Here is a 24,179-nt window from a genome sequence, read left to right as displayed (position 1 = left end):
TTGTAGAGGAACTTATGATCATTCAAAGTTTGGTGTCAAAATATGAAATTCTGCAAAGTTGCAGAATTTTGGGATTTCTGGTATGTGCGGACGCAAAGCCTTGTGCACACGCACAACCCTACAAAATTTTAAACCTGTGCGTAAACACAAACCCGTGCATTGTGTGCACACACAGGCAGGGAAAGGCTTTCTGTTTGAAGTGCTCGCACAGCTTGTGCGCGGACATACCAATGAGGATTTGCAACCTGTGCGTACGGACAGCCATGCGCGCACGCACACGTTGGGAAGGTCAGTCTGTTGAGGGCGCTAGCACAGGTTGTGCGAGTGAACAGACATTGTGAATTTTGGTACCTGTGCGTACGCACACCTCTATGCATATGCACACGTTTTAAAAATCTCCTGGGCGTGCGCACGCACACCCCGTGTGCGTACGCACACGCCCTGTTTCTCAAATTTAAACTTTGTTTTCAACTATCTCACCTTCCCAACAAGCTTGTAAGCTATTCTGACATCATTTTAAGACTCTTGGGCTTATCTTTGGGCATTAAAACATGGGCAAGGTCTTAAGAGATTTGGTTGGGTATTATTTTGAAAAATTAGAAAACGGAGGCTTAGGTTTCGGGTGTACTGTTGGTTTGATGGCATGTGAATGTAGATTGGTATGTGAAATGAGAAATAATGAATTGTTGAGTTTGGAACTAAAATGTGAATTGACAGTGGTTGAGATGAGTCGAGGACTCTAAATGAGTATGAGTGGAAGTGTGCTATCAGGTGTGGCCTCTGAGATTGAATATGTAATTATGAAATGTATTGTTCTCCATCGTAGGGGCTGTGGCAGTCTCCCACCTACGTACGGATGTGAGGTTGAAGCTGGGCTTCTCAATCATATTTGTGCTTAAGAGGATGGTGGTAGGGCACTGATAAACCACTATTTTATGGTTTATCTTGTGCTTAATTGAGTGGATTTTATCAATCTTTCATACACTTGTTCATATAAAATGCATGTTTTACATTCTCCTTCTTGATTTTGTGCTATGATTGAAAACATGCTTCTTTGGCCTTATATTTGCTAATATTAACCATATCTTATTACCATTTGATGCCTTGATATGTGCGTTAAGTGATTTTAGAGATTACAGGGCAGGAATGGCTTAGAGGATGGAAAGGAAGCATGCAAAAGTGGAAGGAATACAAGACTCTGAAGGAACTGCTAAAGCTGTCCAGCCTGACCTCTTGGTACTAAATCGACCATAACTTGAGCTACAGAGGTCTAAATGACGCGGTTTCAGTTGCGTTGGAAATTTAAAATCTGGGGCTTCGCAACGATATATAATTTGCCATAGCTTCTCCGAAGCCAAGCGATGCGAACGCGTGGATCACGCGGACGTGTGACCTGGCAAAAACGCAATCCACGCAAACGCGTGGACGACGCTTCCGCGTCACTTTTCTGCGACCTGTACGTACCAAAAATCGCTGGGGGAAATTTTTCGGCTGTTTCTAACCCAGCTTTTGGCCCAGAAAATACAGATTAGAGGCTATAAAGTGGGAGAATGCATCCATTCATGATCATGCTTTCATAATTCACTTTTCATAATTTAGATGTAGTTTTTAGAGAGAGAGGTTCTCTCCTCTCTCTTAGGTTTTAGGATTAGGATTCCTCTTAAAGGAATTAGGATTTCTTATTATTTCAACTTATTATTTCAACTTCCTCTCAGGTTCAATATTCCGTTTACTTTATATTTTCTCTTTTACTTTCAGATACTTTAATCCTTTCACTTAATTACTTATGTTGCCAAATTGGCTTATGAACCATTCATGTTAGGATTTTCTTTATTTGATATAAATTGAGGTATTTCAGATTTATGATTCTTATTTAGCTTTTTTTTATTCTTGGCTTTAATTGATTAACTGGAGGCTCTTGAGTTATCAAACTTATCGTGATTATTAATTAATTTCTCTAATTGAATTGAATTTCACTAACTCTAGTCTTTCCTTAGGAGTTGGCTAGGACTTGGGGATCTAACTAATTAGTCCACTTGACTTTCCCTTGCTTTCGTAAAGGTTAACTAAGTGGGATTAAACTCAATTCTCATAAGGATAACTAGGATAGGACTTCCGAATTTTCATACCTTGCCAAGAGTTTTATTAGATATTAATTTATTAATTCCTGCAACTTATTTTCTTTGTTCAAACCTTTCAAAACCCAAAAACACTGTTTTCCATAACTAATAATAAGAACACCTCCCTGCAATTCCTTGAGAAGACGACCCGAGGTTTGAATACTTCGGTTTATAAATTTTATTGGGTTTGTTACTTGTGACAACCAAAACGTTTGTAAGAAAGGATGATTTCTTGGTTTAGAAACTATACTTGCAACGGGAATTTATTCTGAATTCTAAACCGTCAATCTTCCGTTCTTCAAAAATGGCACCGTTGCCGGGGAATTGCAAACGTGTACCTTATTATTGGTTATTGTAAATATTTGCTTTTTGCTTGTTTATTTGTTTTTATTTTTGTTTTTATTTTTGCTTTTTCGTAAATTAAGAGGTTATTGGTTTTTATTTAGTTATTAAAAATTTTCCAAAAAAATTGTTCTTGGTGTTCATCTCGATCTTCAAGTTGTTCTTCGTGTTCATCTTGATCTTCAAGTTGTTCTTAGTTGTTTTCTTCGTTTTGATCTAAAACTTTTAAGTTTGGTGTCATTTTATTGTTTTTCTCTTTCCTCATTTAATTCAAAAATATCTTTTCTCTTTATTTTAATTGAATTTTTGAAATTTGCATAAAAAAAATTTAAGATTTCTATTTTAAAATTTTTATCTTATCTTATCTTAGTTTTAAATTTCAAAATTCAAATCTTTTTCAAAATCTTATCTTATCTTATTTCAAAATCAAATTTCAAATTTTAATATTTAAATTCCAAAATTTAAATTTAAAATTTTAAAAATCAAACCTTTTCAAAATTTAAATCTTTTTCAAAACTTTTTCTTATATTGTTGACTTTACAAAATTCAAATTTCAAAATTTAAAATTCAAATTTCAAATTTCAAATTTCAACTTCAAAATTCAAATTTCAAATTTTAAAATTCAAAATTCATGATTTAAAATTCAAAATTCAAATTTCAAAATTCAAATTTCAGATTTCAAAATTTAAAATTTAATTTTCAAATTCAAAATTTAATTTTCAATAACCTTTTAATTTAAATTTGTTTTTAGTTTCGTTTTTAATTTTTATTTACTATTATTAGTTCTCACCCCCATCTCTTTAAGTTTGGTTCCAATGTTGTTGTAAGGAATGGAAACTATAATGAAAATAGGCATAAAGGTTGGAAGAATCAAAGATGGGAGGAGCCACAAGGATTTGATCAACCCTCTTGGCAACAACCCCCTCCAATGCACTATAACCAACAACCATTCTGTGATGCATACCAAAATGATGACTATGGTGAACCCCCTTGTAGTTACCAACAAGTCCCGCCATATGCTTATGAACCATCTCCTCAACACAACTCTAGACCACCATACTCACAAGCCCCTTACCACCAAACACCACCATATGACCCTAACCTATATCCACCACACCAACCACCATATGAACCACACCCAAAACCACCACCTCAATATTCACCATCTCCATATCCTTATCAAGAAAAACCACCTTCCTATTATGAACCCTTTCTCCAAAATAATGAACCTTCATATCCACCCCAACCTCCAATGAATGACAAACTTCATGGTCTTCTTCAAGGGCAAGCGAAGATGCAAAGGGCCATACTGGAACTCACTACTGCCTTAACCGAGGTAGAAAATAAATTAGCTTTTCAACATCTGAGCACTCAAAGTACTCCCATGGCTGCATGTGGAGAATCAAAAGAAGAGCGTAGCATGAAGGAGACACTAGAAACTTCGGTGGACAATGAGGAATATGGCTTTGTATTGGAACATGTGGAGGAAGCCATAATAGTTACAGAGGAAGAAATGGTTGAAGATTTAGGAGATGCGAAACCTCCATGGGAAAGTCAAGTTATAGAGCCTCCTTCAAGGACGTTTAAAACTAATGCTGAGGAGGGTGTACAACCTCCAAGGCATATCATGGCTAAAGACTTGGAAGAGGTTGATCAAGAGATGGAGACTAAAGAAGCAGAAGCACAGCCTCCCATGCCCTTGGTAAGCAATGAAGAAGAGATTAAATTGGAAGAAAGCTACCAAGAAGAAGAGGTTGATATTGAAGAAGATTGCAAAAGGATGGAAAGTGTCAAGAAAGCACTCACGGGAGTAAAGCCTGCAATTACCTTGCCAAAGTTGTTGGAGATCCCTCCCCCTAAGTTGCCATCATCCTTCACAACATTCAAGTGGATAAAATTCATATCCCTTAGCTTTCTAATTCCACTTGAATATGGGCTACTGGAGACAGATGGTCAACTTAGAGCTCTTTGTGGCTTTATGAGTAAAAGGGAGATGGTTAGTGGTAGGAGTCGTCATGCAAGATTCAATATGGTGGAAAACTCAAAGTTTAAATGCAAAAGTTGGTGTAAAGCTCAACTGAATGGGTCTAGGAAGTTGTTTGGCTTCTTTAGTAAGAATTCAGATTGCCTACCACCCGGTTGGAACACTAATGATCAACAAGAAGACGGGTGCAAAAGCAAGGTTTGGGACCCCGGAATTCATTCTGGCAATCAACACCCTTGGGGCCTTGTCACTTGCTTTAACTTACTTGAAGGCTTTCTGCGCCTAGTTTGGGATCCTGGAGGATATCGGAATTGCAAACATTTGTGGAGATTCAAGGATCAGTACAAGCACAAGCCACCATAACAAAGGACTCCCCAATTGTCAAACTTAAGGACTTTAACTAAAAGTGCTAGGTGGGAGACAACCCACCATGGTATGATCGTTCCTTTTCAATTTTAATTTTATTTCGTTTTGTTTGTTTTTAAGGTTTATTTTATTCCATTTTATTGAACCTGGAATTATTCATAACATCCATATCAGCACTGCATTTGCATCTGCACATTGCATAAAAAAAAACATGCACGCGACACGGCAGCGTTGCTGACGCGTCCGCGTTACCAGTGCGTTTTGAAGAAAAGAGAATTAAACAGAGAGTCACGCGAGAGCGTGGCTGGAGGCGTGCCTTTGGCACAAATTGATCGACGCGACCGCGTCGCTGACGCGTTCGCGTCATTTGCGAAATAGCCTCCCTACGTGTCCGCGTCATCCACGCGAACGCGTGGCCCTGCAAAATCGACGTAAAGAGGTGTATGGCAGCAAGTTATGATGGAGTGGGGCTGGACTCGTGCTAGAAGCCCAAGCCCTCCCACACAAACGCGTGCCCGACGCGTTCGCGTCGCTTTTTCAAAAATGGCCATTCACGCGATCGCGTCAACCACGCAACCGCGTCACCCTAAAATTTGGCAAAATGAGTTTCAAACAGAGAGTTGCGCGAACGCGAGGCTGCACTCGCGCCAATCGCACAAATCAGGCCATGCGATCGCATGACCCACGCGTCTGCGTCACCTGATAATTATTGCACACCACGCGACCGCGTCACTCACGCGTCCGCGTCGCCTGCGCCGCACAACTTATCCAAATCAGCGCCAATTATCTTATCTTTTCTTTTCTAATCCTTATTTCTTCTATCTTTCCTTCTTTCTTCTTTCTTACTTTATCTCTTTGACTTCTCATCCTTTTTTTTTACTTTCATCCTATTTTATTTAATTCATTTGCATACTTTCATTCATTATTTTTTAATTTTGTGGATATTTTTATTTTCTTTTCTAAATTTATTATTTTTCCATTGGTGTTAAATTTTCTTTTTCAACTGTTGTATCTTTTCTGGTATTAATTTGGTGCTTCATGACTTGTTTTATTCAGATTGGGTAATATTATTTAAATCAATGCTAATCTTTTATGATACTTGTACTCCTCTTGCATTGATATGAACTTACACTGTCTTTCATTACCCACACTCTCTTCCCCATTGTTGCAAATTTTTTCACCCTTGATTTGCCATGTGCTTCTACTGTTTTCTCACTTGCATGTTGTAGCTACCATGTAATTGAGACCCCATTATTTGGCATTAACCCACCCAGACTTTATTTATTTTCTTATCTTTATTTCTGGGTTACTTTTTCTTCTTTTTCCTCTTCTTTCAGAATGGCCACCGAGGAAGGGAAACAGAAAACTTCTATATGGGGCAACAGACAAGTCCATCTGCACATTCTTTGGAAAAGCATCAGTTGTAGCAGCCCACCCACCTGCACATCTCGGCATGCACCGAGGACGGTGCAATCTTTAAGTGTGGGGAGGTCGATACTGATCTCCATGGGTTAGTACTTTCCTGTCTCAACACCAATGTTTAAATTTTCTTTGTAGTTAGTTGTTGCATTTGCATGTTTGATTGCATATTTGTTTAATTTTGTGCATATTTTACCACCACTTGGTTAAAGTAATATTTTCTCTTTCAAGAAACTTTTTAGAGTATTTCACTAATTCGAATAAAATTTAATGTTAAACTTGTTTGAAAAAATATTATTTTGGAACATGGTTTAGAGCTCGAACACACAAAACCTGTGGGATTTTGAGCCTATTTGATTGGTTGCATTTTATCAACAAATATTTTATTGATGTGTGTTTTTCTCTCTAAAATTGTGATATTTGTCTTTCTTAATTCTATATTTCCATGGTTTGATGTATGCATGCACTTATATGATTGAGGCCCTTGTTTCACTAAGCTTACATACCCATATGGCCTTAACCTTTCATTATCCTTTGCAAACCAATTTTGAGCCTATTTTACCCCTTTGTTCTTTACTTTAGCACATCATTAACTCTAAGTGGAAAACAATAATGTCCTTAATTTGAATCCTTGGTTAGCTTAGACTAGTGAGAATGCTCATGAATTAAGTGTGGGGAAAAGTGGGTTTGGAAACATTTGGTTTGAGAATTGAGTATGTTAGAATTTTCTGAAAATGTGAAAGAAATGTTTAGGACATGTTCATGCATTCAATAATTTAATCATATGATTGAAAAAAAAAAGAAAAAAGAAAAAAATGATATATATATATATATATAAAAGAAAAGAAAAATAAAAGTGAAAAAGAAAAGAAAAAAGAGCAAATAAATAAAAGGGGACAAAATGCCCCAAAGTAAGTGGTGAAAGCAATGCATATGTACTGTACTTAAAATTAGAATGCATGAATATGTGGAAAACATGGTTAACGGACAGTTAGGTTTTGTATTTTGATTACATGGATTGTCTAAAGTTAGGTGGAAAGTCTAAGTTAATTAAGGATTCAGATTTTAGTCCACTTGGCCAAATACAATCCTACCTTGACCCTAACCCCATTACAACCCATAAAAGACCTCTTGATATGTGTGTCTGTGCATTAATTCCTTGTGGATTGTTAGATGAAGAGCAAGCCTTAGAAAGCAAGGTTAGTAGAGAATTGAGAGAATTGAACCTTAAACACCTGAGAGATTAGAGTGCATACACTTCCAGTGAGGGTTCGATGCTCGATTCTTTGTTCCCGGCTTTCACGAGCTATTTTCTTTTGCAAGTTTACTTGTACTTTATTTTATGATTGGAATTAGTGAAATCCAGTTCATATTTGTTCTTAAAAGATTTATTTACTTTTAACCAAGTAGATAGAAATATCTTAGCATGTAGTTGCATTCATATAGATAGACTGTATTTCATACATTCTACCATTCCTCTTCAATCCCTTATAGCTTCTCTTGAGCTTAGCATGAGGACATGCTATTGTTTAAGTGTGGGGAGGTTGATAAACCACTATTTTATGGTTTATCTTGTGCTTAATTGAGTGGATTTTATCAATCTTTCATACACTTGTTCATATAAAATGCATGTCTTACATTCTCCTTCCTGATTTTGTGCTATGATTGAAAACATGCTTCTTTGGCCTTATATTTGCTAATATTAACCCTCTCTTATTACCATTCGATGCCTTGATATGTGCGTTAAGTGATTTCAGAGATTACAGGGCAGGAATGGCTTAGAGGATGGAAAGGAAGCATGCAAAAGTGGAAGGAATGCAAGAAACTGAAGGAACTGGTAAAGCTGTCCAGCCTGACCTCTTGGTACTAAATAGACCATAACTTGAGCTACAGAGGTCCAAATGACGCGGTTTCGGTAGCGTTAGAAAACTAAAATACGGGGCTTCAGAAATATAATTTGCCATAGCTGCCCCGAAGCCAGGCGACGCGAACGCGTGGATCACGCGGACGCGTGACCTGGTAGAAACGCAATCCATGCAAACGCGTGGACGACGCTTCCGCGTCACTTTCCCATGACCTGTACGTACCAGAAATTGCTGGGGGCAATTTCTGGGCTGTTTCTGACCCAGTTTTCGGCCTAGAAAATACATATTAGAGGCTATAAAGTGGGGAAATGCATCCATTCATGATCATGCTTTCATAATTCACTTTTCATAATTTAGATGTAGTTTTTAGAGAGAGAGGTTCTCTCCTCTCTCTTAGGTTTTAGGATTAGGATTCCTCTTAAAGCAATTAAGATTTCTTATTATTTCAACTTATTATTTCAACTTCCTCTCAGGTTCAATATTTCGTTTACTTTATATTTTCTCTTTTACTTTCAGATACTTTAATGCTTTCATTTAATTACTTATGTTGCCAAATTGGCTTATGAATTATTCATGTTAGGATTTTCTTTATCTGATATAAATTGAGGTATTTCAGATTTATGATTCTTATTTAGCTTTTTTTTATTCTTGGCTTTAATTGATTAACTGGAGGCTCTTGAGTTATCAAACTTATCGTGATTGTTAATTAATTTCTCTAATTGAATTGAATTCCACTAACTCTAGTCTTTCCTTAGGAGTTGGCTAGGACTTGGGGATCTAACTAATTAGTCCACTTGACTTTCCTTTGCTTTCGTAAAGGTTAACTAAGTGGGATTAAACTCAATTCTCATAAGGATAACTAGGTTAGAACTTCTGAATTTTCATACATTGCCAAGAATTTTATTAGATATTAATTTATTAATTCCTGCAACTTATTTTCCTTGTTCAAACCTTTCAAAACCCAAAAACACTGTTTTCCATAACTAATAATAAGAACACCTCCCTGCAATTCCTTGAGAAGACGATCCGAGGTTTGAATACTTCGGTTTATAAATTTTATTGGGTTTGTTACTTGTCACAACCAAAAAGTTTGTAAGAAAGGATGATTGCTTGGTTTAGAAACTATACTTGCAACGGGAATTTATTCTGAATTCTAAACCGTCAATCTTCCGTTCTTCAGGCACGCTCCCTCAGAATGTTTCCCTCTGAAAGGAGAAGGTTGTAGGGCACTTATCCCTCGGAATTTTTTCTCCTGAGCATGGATTTCTCTTTGATTACAAGGTGGTAGGTCGCTAACCCACGAAATCATACGGCAACCAGAGGAAGGTGGTAGGGCACGCTCCCTCGGAATATTTTCCTTTGAAAGGAGAAGATGGTAGGGCACTCATCCCTCGAAATTATTCCTCCTTATGTGCAATAGAGAGATTAATCCAGGGGTTGTCGACCGAATTTTTTGTCGAGTTTGGCACAATAATCGGCATGTGATTTCACAGCCAATAGGAAAGACATTCATCATGTGCATCTTCTATATGTTTGCTTGCTTTGATTACTTGAGTTTGCCTAATTGTATAATATACCTACTCGCTTCTTGAATTACTTGTTATATATATGAATTCTACCTGTGTAGGCGGCGGCGATGGGATCGCACGGAGGGTAGGTTGGTGAAGGTTGTGGGACAGCGGTGACTAGTTCTAGATAGAAATCCCCTAAGACTAGATACCTTGTTTATTATTCACGGTTTAAGTTTTTTATTTCATAAGGTTTGGATATCTGTTTGGTATGAAGCTCTAGGATTGCCTTTGGCATCCCCGAGTCTTACATCTTACATTACTGGGTACTGTTACCATACTGAGAACCTCTAGTTCTCATTCCATACGTTGTTGTTATTTTTCAGATGCAGGTTGCAACCCACCTCAGTGAGTTTCTTGATGGTAGCAATGTGGAGGATCATATTCTATTTGTTGTGATTTTGGTTATTTTGATTAGTACTCTCACTTTTGTATTTTCTTTTGCCTTAGAGGCTAACTTTGAGAGTGATATTTTGTATAAGCTGTTTTACTTTTGAACCTCTGTATGTTAGTATCTATAGCTAGCCGGCTTAAACTCCGCAAGTCGTGGCTAGATCTTTATATTATTATACCCTTCTATTTTGTTATATTACATCTATATCTTGTGTGTTAAATTTGTGGCTTCGTGAGTACATTTTGCGCTTTTTAAACTATGTTTTGAGTTGTATCCTTCATCAGGCTTCTAGAATTATTATTCCTTCTATATATATATATTTATGTATGAGCCTTAGCATTGTCGTAACCCTTGATTAACCTTTGTCTTACGGCATGAGGTAAGGCTTAGGGTAATTAGGGTGTTATATTTAGTGGTATCAGAGCGGTTCATCCTTGTGGGCCTGAGGGATGGACTGATTGTGCTTCATTGCATACTTTGGGTCATTTTTCTTTCATGCTATTTAGGTTATCTACTTGATATTTCATAGCATGCTTGTTCGTGAGTGCCTTTTTGGGATAATTGAGCACTAGGCTTTTGATATTGAGACTGATCACCTTGATATCGAATGTTTGGTGTAGACAGAAACCCTAATGGCTACTCGCGGACGAGATCGTACACGTTCACGAAGAGAGAGTAGAAACGAGCAAACGGCCGATAACTATGCCAAGTTCATGCCGGTAATGACGAATCTTGTGAATATCATGGAAGCGAACATGCAGAAGGAAATGGTGATGACTTGGGAGGTGCTCCAATGACCTTGGCTATGTTTTTGAAAGTTCACCCACCGACTTTCAGAGGTTCAAACAACCCTACTGAGGCGGATAATTGGTTCCAAGCTCTGGAGCGCGCGTTACAAGCACAGCATGTTCCGAACAACCAGTATGTGGAGTTTGCTGCGTATCAGCTTTTGGGAGAGGCTCAGCATTGGTGGCAAGGAGAGTGCCAGTTGCTGCGACTTTCGAATGCAGAAATTCCCTTGGGATGTATTCCAGACGGCCTTCTACAAGAAGTACTTTCCAGAGTCTGCAAGGGAAGTGAAGGATATGGAACTTATGCAGCTAAAGCAGGGTTCCTTGTCTGTGGCAGACTATACTAGCCAATTTGAGGAGCTCTGTAGATTCTCTAGGGCGTGTCAGGGTGCCCCGGAGACCTATGAAAGCTGGAAGTACATCAAGTATTAAAGGGGCTTGAAAGATAACATCATGACTGTTGTGGCTCCTTTGGAGATTCAGGTTTTCTCTGATCTGGTGAATAAGATGAGAGTTGTTGAGGAATATGCACAGATGGTAGCTCGTCAAGAGACGCTCGTATAGGAAACACTAATAGGGAACGTGACGATTACCTTGGACCTAGGGGACAAAACTTCAACAGAAATGGTGAAGGGAAGCAATCAAGAGCTTACTCCTCTGATTTGAAATGTCAGGAGTGTAGGATCTACCATCCAAATAAGCCATGCCGGTTGGGTATGAAGCTGTGTTACAAGTGTGGGGCACCGGGGCATTTGGTTAGAGATTGTCCACACCGAGGAACACATGAGACGAGTCGATCACAACAACAGGGTTGAGGTAGTTATGAAACCGATAACCAAACCTTAATTTATTTTCAGAGTAAGACTATCGCCGTTCTTGTTGAAAACGTTTTAACGCGTAGAAGGATTTTTAAATTTGGTTTGGAACTTTGGTTTAAATGATTTGGTTTTGAAACTAGGATTCGAACTTTTGATTAAATGATACGATTCAGAAAGGAAAGTGAGTTCTATGATTTTGTTAACTTGTGATTTTGGTTTGTAAATTTAACTTATCAAAAGGGATTTAAATTAAACGGTTCGGATTTAAGGGTTTTAATGAATTTAGAAAAATTATGCTTTAAAGTGATTGATTTACAAATGAATGATTTTGACTCTTTTGAAAGAGTTTTAATAATGAACTCATTTAGATTGAAATTGTTTTAAAGGTTTTGAAAAGTATTACAAAATCGGCATTTGGTTTAAAGGGAAGAATTTTTGGATTCCTAATGACGATAATCAGAGTGACACAGCGGAAGGCGAAAGAGAACATTGACACGTTAGGATGATGGTGAATGAGATGCTTTGGCAACTTGTTGGGCTGATAACGTTGATAGTAGAATACTTCGTGCAGAATATATATATATATATATATATATATATATATATATCGCATGATTTGAATTTTCGAGGGCGAAAATTTATTAGGAGGGGAGAATGTAAGAACCGGAGTTTTCACATAAAACTGTTTTAATAAAATAATTTTATTGCCCGGAATAAATTCAAAATCTAGAAGTTTTAATTTGAAAATATAAAGGTGAAATTTGGTTTCAATGAATTTTTCTGAGTCAGAAAATGTATTTTCTACGAAAAACCGAGAACCGGCAGCCGAACGGGTCGAACCGGTCCAAGACTGTCCGGTATTGTGTTTTGAGAAAAATATGATTTTGAAAATTGATTTATTGTTTTGAAAAGGACAAAAATCATTTAGAATCGAAAACCGGGCGCTAATTTGAAAGGTTTTGGCCCAAAGTGGGCCAAACGGGCTAAAAACGCTAACGGGTTGGACCGGACCCAAACCGGGCCCAAGGCCCAACATATATAATCTCATTAAATGAGCTTTTCAGCTCATTTCCTCCCCAAAATAAGAAAGGGGCGCAGCTGCTATGAGAGGAGAGGGAGAAGAAAGAGCACTATTCACCCTCACTTTCATTTGCTTGTAACTTGAGCTACGGACCTCCGATTGACGAGCCGTTTGCAGCCACACAAAGTTCTTGTCGAGCTCTTTGATTCTATCTAAGCAAACCTGGTAAGAAATCGCATCTCACTCCCAAGTTTCCAGCCCTAGAATTCTTCATTTTTGGGATTATGGTTTTGAGTAGATTTTGTGATTTTGCTTGTTTTGGTGATCTCTAATAGCGGGTAATTGTTGGATTTTACCCCTAATCTCATTGGATAAGGTAAGGTTTCACTAAACCTTTGCGTTTAGTTGTTTTGTGTATCTTAGGTTTTGATTTTGGTATATATATGATGTTAGTGTGAGCTTTGGTGGCTTGTTGGTAAGATTGAAAGCTTGTTGGGCTCCAATCTTAGTGCGGTGTGCTTTTTGGGGAGTGACTAAGGTATGGTTTTGGTTTTCTCTATGTAATATATAATATTCATGGACACTTAGGCTAGTTAACTGACGGGCGGAAAATTGCCGATTAAGAATTTATAATAAGAACAACGTTGCAAGTACAGTTCTTAACCAACAAAAATTTCGCTTACCAATTTAGAAAGAGTTGTCACAATTTAAGAATAAAATACTGGGAGTAGAATTCTGATGGCCAAGGATTTCTACCGGTCTAGAATTCTCAAATTGATTTCCAAACTGATAGTCGACCGTCAAATCAAATTTTAAGGAATTGGTTATCACAAAGTTCAACCCCAATAAAAGTAAACGAAGTATTCAAACTCCGGGTCATCTCACAAGGAATGGGAAAACATGCGCATCAACATTGCTTAGAATTCCAGGGTTGCAAGTCATGAGCAAGAAATTAAACTAAGAGACTTAACAAGCAAGAAATTTTAAAGTGCAAGAAACTAATTCAAGTAACTAAAGCAAGGTATGAGCAAATCCAAACTAATAAGAGAACATCCAATATAATTCTACTCTAAAACTAAATAAGTATCTATAACTAAGTCAAAGCAAATGGAATTTTTTTTTTTGGGTTTCAAATATGATTAATAAAAGCAACTCTTGGCTAGGCATAGGAATTGGGATCACTATCCTTGTCTAATAACCATATCTTGACAATTATGAGGAACCAAACTCATTAAGTTTACTTCTATACTTGAAGTATATTAAATGGCTTGGTCAACATCAATCCATAAGGTCCAACCTTGCTACCAATTGACTTAGTAGTAGGCTAGTGTCAATGGTTATCAAAGTGATCACTAAGGGTTCTCAAATCATTAAATCCATTAGACCCAATGACTCAAGTTTACCCAATTCCCTTAGCCTAGGCCAAGAGTAAAGAAAACTACTCCATAATCAAAGGAAACATTTCATCAAACACATGGTAAGCATTACTAAAAGACATATTCAAAATGCATTTAAATTGAAATTAAAAGATACCCACTAACAATTATCAATGGAAAATCACTCAAACAACACAATTAATCATGGAAATCATTAATGTAACATTAACAATTCAAGATCCACAAGATTCACAAAATGGGTAGAAAATGACAATTGACAAGAAAACATAAATCTAACACAAGATCTAACAAAATTATACTAAGGAATTCAAATTAAGTAATCAAAACTAAAAATTAACAAGGGAAGATCAAATCAAACTAGATCTAGAGAGGAATAAGGGTTTCTCCCTCTAGAAGAACAAAAACTAAAAAACTAGCTAAAATTGTGTCTAAGTGTGTAATGGTTGATCCCCCCCTTTCCCCCTAGTGTTCCTAGGTCTTTTCCATGCAGAACCAGCTTGAATTTGGGCCTGTTGAGCCTCAGAAATCACCAGGCATGATTTCTTTAATGAGGTCACGTGCAGCTCATCACGCGTACACATCATGCACGCGTGCGTGTCGATGGAGATTTCGCTAATCCACGCGTTTGTGCCAATCTTCGTGTGCCATTCCCAACTTTCCGCACCCACGCGTGCGCGTGAGGTGCGCATGCGCATCGAAGCTGAATTCTCCAAAATTCAATTATTCATGTTCCTTCCACTTGTGCATGCTTTCTTTCTCTCTTCTAGGCCATTCTTGCCCTATAAACTCTGGAATCACTCAACAAACACATCATGACATCGAATGGTAATAAAAGAGGATCAAAATATGGCAATTTTAAGGTAAAAAAGAAGCATGTTTTCCATCATAAAGGAATATTAGGAAGAGAACACAAAACCATGCAATTCTTGTGAATAAGTGCGGAAAATATTGACAAAATCCCTCAAATTTTTCACAATATAAACCACAAAATTGGGGTTTATCAAACCTCCCCACACTTAAACCAAGCATGTCCTCATGCTAAAAATAAAAAGATCAAAAACCATGGGAAGAAAGGGTTCATGAAGTGCAAATCACCTAGATGAATGTATTGCAACTAATGTAAAGGTGTCTACCTACTTGGTTAAGGGTAAATCTATCCTCCAAGAACACATATGAGCATATAGGGTGAGAATGACATGTAGTCCATAAATCCTACCAATTTGAACATCAATATGAACTGCATATAACTTGCTAGATGAATGCTTGTGAAAGCCAGGAACAAGGGGTTGAGCATCGAACCCTCACCGGAAGTGTATCCGCTCTATTCGCTCAAGTGTATAGGGTTCGTCACTCAATCCTTTCCTAATCATGCTTTCCAAGATTTGTCTTTCATCTAACAATCAACAATTACTCAATGCATGCATACAAGTATCATGAGGTCTTATTCGTGGGTTGTAATGGGGCTAGGGTAAAGGTAGGGATGTATATGGTCAAGTGAGTTTAAAATTTGAATCCTCGATTAACCTAAGATCTCACTAAACACATAAAACAACCTATATAATTCTAATACAATACCTAGCTACCCATGGGTTTCACTTTTTCACATACTCATGCGTTCTTTTAAATTCACAACCCATATGCATTGTTATTATTACTTTACCTTGGGGTATTTTTGTCCCCTTTTTATTGCTTTCTTTTTTCAATATTTTTGTTTCTTCTATTTTTCTATTTCTTTTTCCTTCATTCTCATATATACACAATTTTTTTTGTTTGTCCCCTTCTTGGGGTTTCATGTACAAAAGTGTCAATGCATATGGTTCAATCATTCAATACATGAGTATGTTCCAAATTCCCAGAATTTTTGATTACAACTACAAAGACACACCTTTACATCTACCCAAGTTCCCAAGTACACCCTCCCATTTGAATGATACATATCCTCACTCACCTAAGTTAATCAAGGATCCAAATCTAGGGACATTCATTGTTTTTCACTTAGGGGTGTTGATGTGCTCCATTTAAGAACAAAAAAAGGGTTTATTATGAGCTCAAAATTGGTTAGCAATGGTAGATAAAAGGGTTAAGGCCGTTTTGGAAAAGAGACTATTGAAATGATGGCCTCAATCATGTAAATGTATTTATACACAAAGTAATGGATATATAGAATCAGACAAAGCAAGGATTGCAATCATAGAGAGAGAATAATGCACACAAGAATGAGAAATAAGTGGTTAGAAGATACAACCACACAATAAGGCTCAAAAATCACATGCTTGTGTTCTTAGCTCAAACACTATATTCCAAAATACATTCTTCAAGTAAGTTTATCGCGAAAATTTTTTTCTAAATTGGTAGGGTACCCTAAAATTACAATTTCTTGGAAAAGAAACTATCACCCTAACCAAGTAGTCCTAACAAGAAAGACTAACTAAACATGCAAGGTGTCTTAATTAACAAAACAAAAGAGAAATAAAGTCCATGGATGTTGAAAAGAGGAGATTATTACCCACGGAGAACGGTCAAACGACCTTCCCACACTTTAAGAATTAGCACAGTCCTCTGGGCTACTAGCAAGGCGCAAGTGGTGGTCGGGTTTGGAACTTCCACTTTCCCGTTCACGAGTGCTTTCTTCACTTAAGTACGAGGTGGATGTGGAGATCTCCGGTTCTTCCACAGAAGGAGTCTAGCAACTCAAAAGCTTCTTTATGTAAGCATACCGGCATTGGTTTTGCCGTTCATATCTATCTATCTTCTTGTGGAGGTCTTCAAGCCTTTGGTGGGAAGATCCTTGTGATGTAGAAGAAGTGGTAGGAATAACCGAGGGGGTAGCTATCTCAAGGGTTTTGTGTTCCACCGGAGGCTTGAGATATTTTCCGATTGGGACCACATCGCCCTCTACTGGAATCATCGCTCTCCGATCCTTAGTCTCTCGGGGAACACCAACAGTAGCAAATAACTCTGTCACCAAGGCTGGGAAAGGTAGGTTACCCTTAGCATGAACACGACCCATGGCTTGGTGGATAAGGCGAGCAATGTTAACTGGCAGCTCTATGAGTATACACCAAACTAGTAAGGCTAAGTCCGTGGTGATCAAGGTCTCGTGAGTGCTGGGAAACACGTAATGAGACAATATTTGGGTCCATGCTCGAGCCTCTACGGTCAAAAAATGTGCAAGAATGCCCTTAGGTCGAGACCTGAGGTACCCTCGGTCCCAAAATATTCCTGGTTCGGCAATAACCCGGTGCACAGTGTCCCCAATCAAAAGTAGAATTAAACTCATCACGCTAGCGAAGGGCCTCTTGGTGCCCATCTACCTCATCTGGTACGGGTGGGACTCGGAGTACTTCTTGAATAGCTTTCTCAGAAACTGGAACTTGCTTCCGGCGCATGAAGACAGTCTGAGGAGAAGATGAGAAGTAATTAGTATAGAACTCCACTACCCACGAGAGATTAGCTTCTTATGGTTTTCTCATGAGAAATCCCCATCCCCGTCACTCAATGCGAGGTATGATAAACTGAACTACATGCCCCGGAGGGTTAAGAAGAAGTTCGGAATGGTAATTCCGTGCAATCACGATGGGGAACATTAGCTCGCAATATCGGTTGGGAAACCTAGTGGGATCTCCCGCGAGGTTGTCCTTATCTTGGTCATCAATTTTAGTGATGCTTCGCGCCTTATTGGGGAGGGGTTTAGCTGTGGGCGGGTGTTGTGATGATTGGATTTTTTTGTGTGGTCTAGAATTTTACAATTGAATTCTCGTTGCAATATAGTTTCTAAACCAACAATAGTCCTTTCATACAAAAATTTGATTGTCATAAGTAACAAACCCCTAAAATTATAAACCGAAGTATTTAAACCTCGGGTCGTTCTCCCTAGGAATTACAATAAAATGTCCTTGTTATTGGTTATGAAATATCTTTGGGGATTTTTGAGATAGGAGACAAGAAAGGTAAAATGCAATGAAAATAAACTAACAACTATGAAAAGCTATTGGCAAGGTTATGAGAATTGGAAGTCCTATCCTCATTATCCTCCTCAATTGTGATGAGAATTGTCCATTGCTACCACTTAGTTAACCTCTAACCATGGAGGAAAGTCAAGTGGATGAATCAACTTGATTCCACAAGTCCTAGCCAACTCCCAAGGGAAAGACTAGCTTTAGTGGTATCCAAATCAATTAGCAACTTTTCATTGTCAATCAACAAAGGAATTAGATAATTCAAGAGTCACTAATTACTCTACCAAAGCCAAAAAGAACAAAATCTAACTCATATCTAGAAGAGGCATTTCATCAAACACATAGAAGGCAATAAAAGTAAACAACATGAATTGCAAGAATTAAAGAGAGGTCTAACTAGAATAGCAAGAGATTAACAATAGAAAAGGAAAACAATTATGAAACAACAAAGAACTTACCAATTGCATTGAAGGAGAAATGTAGATATACAAAAGAAAGTTCATAAACTACAACTAACAATACAAAGGAATTACAAGAGAAGAAGAATTCTACAACTACAAGAGAACAATTGAAGATGAAAGAGGAAATTAAGCAAGAGAAGAAGAAGTAGATCTAGATCTAAAACCTAATCCTAATTCTAGAGAGAAGTGAGAGCTTCTCTCTCTAGAAACTAACTTTAACTACTTCTAAAACTTAAACTATGACTAATGATCAAAAGTCCTTTAATTCCTCTTCAATCCTTGGCTTAAATAGCATCAGAAATGAGTTGGATTGGGCCCACAAGGCTTCTAAAATCGCTAGCCACGAGTTGCATTAAGTGAATCATGTGCAACCATCGGCGTGTACGCGTACTGTATGGTTACACGCCCCTATCCACGATGCAACTATGGCAAATATTATATCATTTTGAAGTCCCGGATGTTAGCTTTCCAACGCAATTAGAACTGCATCATTTGGACCTCTATAGCTCAAGTTATGGTCGATTAAGTGCGAAGAGGTCGGCTTGACAGCTTTTGCAATTCCTTCATTCCTTCATGAGTTCTCCATTTTTACATGCTTTTCCTTCATCCCCTTGACCCAATCCTTGCCTCCTAAACCTGAAATCACTTAATAAACATATCAAGGCATCTAATGGAATCAAGGTGAATTAAATGTAGCTATTCTAAGACCTAAAAAGCATGTTTTCACTCTTAAGCACAATTAAAGGAGAATTTACAAAACCATGCTATTTCATTGAATAAATATGGGAAAAGATGATAAAACCCTCTAAATTCAACACAGGATAGCCCTACAAATGGGGTTTATCATGGTGCACTTTGGCGGAGGCTTTTTGATAAACCCCGATTTCGTGATTTATGTTATGCTTATTTTGGGGGATTTTATCACCTTTTTCCACATTTATTCAATGAAATAGCATGGTTTTGTAATTCTCCCTTGAATTTTGCTTAAATGTAAAAACATGCTTTTTAGGCCCTAAATTGGTGATTTTAATTCACTTTAATTCTATTCGATGCCTTGATGTGTGTGTTGAGTGATTTCAGGTTTATAAGGTAAGTATTGGATGGAAGAAATGAGTAGAAAAGCATACAAAGGGGAGAATGCATGAAGAAACAAAGATTGGGAATGCATCAAAGGACGCGCACGCGCACAAGGCGCGCACGTGCAAAAGTGGTCTCGCCCATGGACGCGCACGCGTACATGCCGCGTCCGCGCGGATGGAAAATTTGCCAATTGACGCGCACGCGCACATGGCGCGCACGCGCCAATACTCTTACATGGCCCACTTAAAGGCAAAATGCTGGGGGCGATTTCTGAGCTGCCCATGCCCAAATCCAACTTATTTCTGAGTGTATTTCATGCAGAATTGAAGTCCAAGCAAAGGGGGAGCAATTAGTTTAGCCAACATGAGCCTTTAGTTAGTTTTCTAGAGAGAGAAGCTCCCTCTTCTCTCTAGAATTAGGTTAGGATTAGGTTACATTGTTTTAGATTCATGTTAATTACTTGATCTCATCTTGTTTCTTTTATAATTTCTCATTTCTATACCTTGATTCTCTTAATTGTGATGTTAATTTCTCATTATGCTCTCTTTTGTGATGATGAACTCATATTGGATTTGGTTTATTTTTAATGAAATTTTGATGTTGATGTTTTTTTAATTGATGAATTGAAATGTGATCTTACTTCTCTTGTAATTAGTAATTGTTAGATTTTATTATTCTTGCAATTTGTGATGCTTACTTTTATTGCACTCTATGTGTTTGATAAAATGTTCTCTTTAGTTTTTGAGTAATTTTATCAACTCTTGGTCTAAGCCAAGGGAATTGGGTAATCTTGAGTCATTGGGCATTGACGGAATTGGTGATTTGAGAACCCATGGTGATCAATTTGACACCCATTGACGCTAACCCACTACTAAGTTAATTAGTAGGTAGGTTAGGACTTAAGGGTGGATGTGATCAAATCTATTTGACGTACTTCAAGCTTAGGAGTAAAAGTTACGTACTTAAAGCTTTAAGAAGTAGACTTAATAGGTTGGCCTCTCATAATTATCAATATTCGGTTTGTCTACAAGGATGGTGATCCCAGTTACCCAAGTCTTAGCCAAGAGTTCTTTATCTTACTTTCTTTACTTACTTGCTAAATTTATTTTCTTGCCATCTCATGAACCAAAAACCCCCCTTTACCCCCTTCATAGCTAATAACTAAGCACTACATTATTTCCTAGGGAGATGACCTAGATTCTAAATACTTCGGTTAATTCTTATTTGGCGTTTGTTACTCGTGACAACTCAAGTTTTTTATGTGAGAATTGTTTGTTGGTTTGGAGCTATGCTTACAACGAAGTAATTCTTTTCTATAAGAAGAAAATTCTAGACCATCAAGCAAAAAATTTCTCATTATCAAAATGGCGCCATTGTCAGGGACACAATGGTGATATGTTATTGGTTATTGTATATATTGTGAATAGCTTGAATTTTGGCTTGTTTGCTAGTTTTTGCTAGTTTAGGAATTTATCTTCTTCGTTTCTTATTAATCTTTGTTTTTATTTTCTCTTTCACTATGAATTCTCATCCTTTTGGCTATAGTGTAGTTCAAACTATGTTGTAGGAAATGGAAGCTTTAATGAGGATATGCATCAAGAGTTTGGAAATCGAGGATGGGATGAACCTCAAGCTTATGAACAATCTTCATGGCAACAACCTCCTACGAACTCTTATGGGTATAATCCTGATCCTAATGTGTATCAATCCAATGTGTGTGATGACCCTCATTGTATTTGTCAACCACAATCATCATATGCATGTGATCCCACTCCTCAATATAGTCATACACCATACTCACAAGCCTCACACCACCATTCAACTCCATATGACCATAACTCATACACACCGTATCAACCACCATTCGAATCACATATAGAACAACCACCGTCCTAATACCGATACTCCCAAGAACCACAAATTTTACACACACCACCTCAAGAATTCCACCAATATAAACCACCTTCCAACATTAACAACCTTCCCTCAAACACTGAACCCTATCTTCCACCACCACCTCCCGACGAAGCCTTCATATTAGAACTGAGAGACCTTAAATCTCGTATCTTAAGGCGACAAGAGGAGGATGAAACTAAGTTTAAAGAGCTAAGAGCAAGGATAGCTAGCATAGTAGATGCCGTGAATCACCTAACATCCCACCTAGGTTCATGTACCCTGAGTACTTCCATTGTTGAATGTGGAGAAACTATCAAGGAGCCTAGTGAGGGAGTGAACTTGAAGCTCCATGGTGAGGAAGAAGTGTTAAAGCAAGAGGTACAACAAAAGGAGAAGATAGAGATTAGCGAACAAAAGAAAGTAGTGGGTGGATGTTTAGGATATGTTGAGAACATAAAGGATGCTAAAGAGGAGAGTAAAGTTGCGGAAGTAAACAGAGAGTTGAAGGAAAATGATCAAGAAGTGGATTCCATCACCAGTGATTTTTTGCCCACATTGACCAAATCCCTTGACAATCTTGTTAAGCCTTCTCCCAGTGGACTAGAATGCAAGGTTGAGGAGGGTGCGCCACCTCCAAAACCCATCATAAGTGAAGAAAAGGAAGAAGTATTCCAAGCAACAAGCCCTCCTATTTATGATAATTTTGCATTAACATATGATCCTTTCGAGTTTGAAGAGTCTTTTTCCAAAATGCTCATACTTAATGAGGAGGTAGACTTCACTAGACCTCCCATCTATGATGAGAGTGATGGGGAGGAGATCGAAGAAATTGGTGAAGAAGAGTGTGAACTTGAGGAAGCTTGGCAAGAGGAGAAACTTGAAGAGCCTTGCCAAGTGGTGGAACCCTCTAGAAGAGGATGGACGGGAGTAGAGCATGCTTTATCAAGACCTTTGGGAACTCCTTCACCTAGTTCGCCATCCAATCCTTTGCTTGAGTGGGTAAAACTTCTAACTCTCAGCTTTATTATCCCACTTGAGTATGGTTTGCTTGAGACAGATGGCCAACTTAGGGTGCTTTGTGGAATTAAGCAAAAATGAGGATGTTTAATGGTTGGCGTTGTAAGTCTAGATTCATTATGGTTGAAGCTCAAAATTGAAGAGCATGGATTGGTGTAATGCTCAATTAAATGGGTCAAGGAGAGTCGTTTGGTGCTTTCATGAGAATTCTGCTTTCTCGTCGCCTGGAAAAAGTCAAGGAAATCAACTAGAACATGGGTGCGAGGACAAGATATAGGATCTTGGATTAGCTTATAAAAGTCAATTTTGGGAGCTCATGTCTTGGAGAGGACTTCACTCAAGCTCAGTGAAGATGGTTGGAACTCAAGGATGGATACAAGCATAAGCCACCTTGACAAGAAGCCTCCCAATGTCCAACTTAAGGACTTAAACTAAAAGTGCTTGGTGGAAGACACCCCACCATGGTAAACTATTTCCATTCCCTTGTAGATATAATGAATGAATGAATTGAGTTCCATTGTATATAATTTCTTTACTTCTTAGTATATTTTGCTTTGCTTGCTAAGGTGTTTATGCATTCTATGCTTTGATTAGGGATGATTCTTTGAATTTGAGTTTTTGCTTGGATTGCAAGTTTCCTCAATTTTGTTTGAAAAATCTTTATTATTTCAAATTGTGCTTGATTTTGCATCTTAGCCAGTCTAGAGTCTTGGAGAAGGATGAAAAGGTTATGAGCTCTCTTTGATGCTCATTAAAAAAAAAACAAGCCACGCGCAAGCACAAAGTGTGCGCGCGCGTCGTCTGCACATTTTAACTATATGGGCCAAGGACCAGAGAGTTGTGCCACTTTTGGGCTAACTCTGTGTTTCAACCCACGCGGACGCACACTGTACGCGTCCGCGCCACTCCTTATTTCTCCACCCACGCGTTGGCGTACTTGACGCCTCCGCGCCCATTCCTTAAGCTCTAGCCATCCACACGAACGCGCACGGTGCGCCCGCGCGTCGATTCGTTTCAGCATCACCCAGGCCAAGGGACCCGAGAGTTGTGCCAACTCTGGGCCTCTTTTGTGCCTATGGCCCAGTACGTCCGTGCAGACGCACACTGTACGCGTCCACGCCGATCCCCAATTCTCCCATCTACGCGTAAGCGCGTATGGCGCTTCCGCGCCAATCCTTAATTACCTCCACCCACGCAGACGTGCACGGTGCGCGCACGCGTGTATTCGAATTTTCCCTTACCCCAGGGACGCGAAGCCCTAGTGCATCTGCGCACCCCTTTCATCCCTCCCATCTCCAACGTTCTATTTTCCTCCATTGCCAACCATCACCCCCGCAACCACCAGCACTCTGGCACACCACCGCCGCCGTTGCAGTGCACGCCCAAACCCCCTTTCTTCCTCGCTCTCTCTTTTTTTCTCACTCCTCGTCTCTCCCTCTTCTCTCACATCGGCTCTGTCTCTCGCGCACAATACCCCTGTTTTGCCGCGAGCCCCGCCGCGACCTCCATTGTCGCCGGCTCTTGCTTCCCGGTGCCACCAGACTGCCGTTCTCCTCTTCCCTGTCCTCTGTTCCATCTTTCAACTTCCCTACTCCCAGGTTTCTGCTTCCCCTATTCTGCTTCCCTTTTACTGCTTTATGTCAATTTCATTAGTTTAGTTAGATTAGCTTAGTTAATTAGT

This window comes from Arachis ipaensis, chromosome B7 (assembly GCF_059453495.1).
Source record: "Arachis ipaensis isolate K30076 ecotype BB chromosome B7, ASM5945349v1, whole genome shotgun sequence".
Lineage (NCBI taxonomy): Eukaryota > Viridiplantae > Streptophyta > Magnoliopsida > Fabales > Fabaceae > Arachis > Arachis ipaensis.
Note: the sequence above shows the minus strand (reverse complement) of the source record.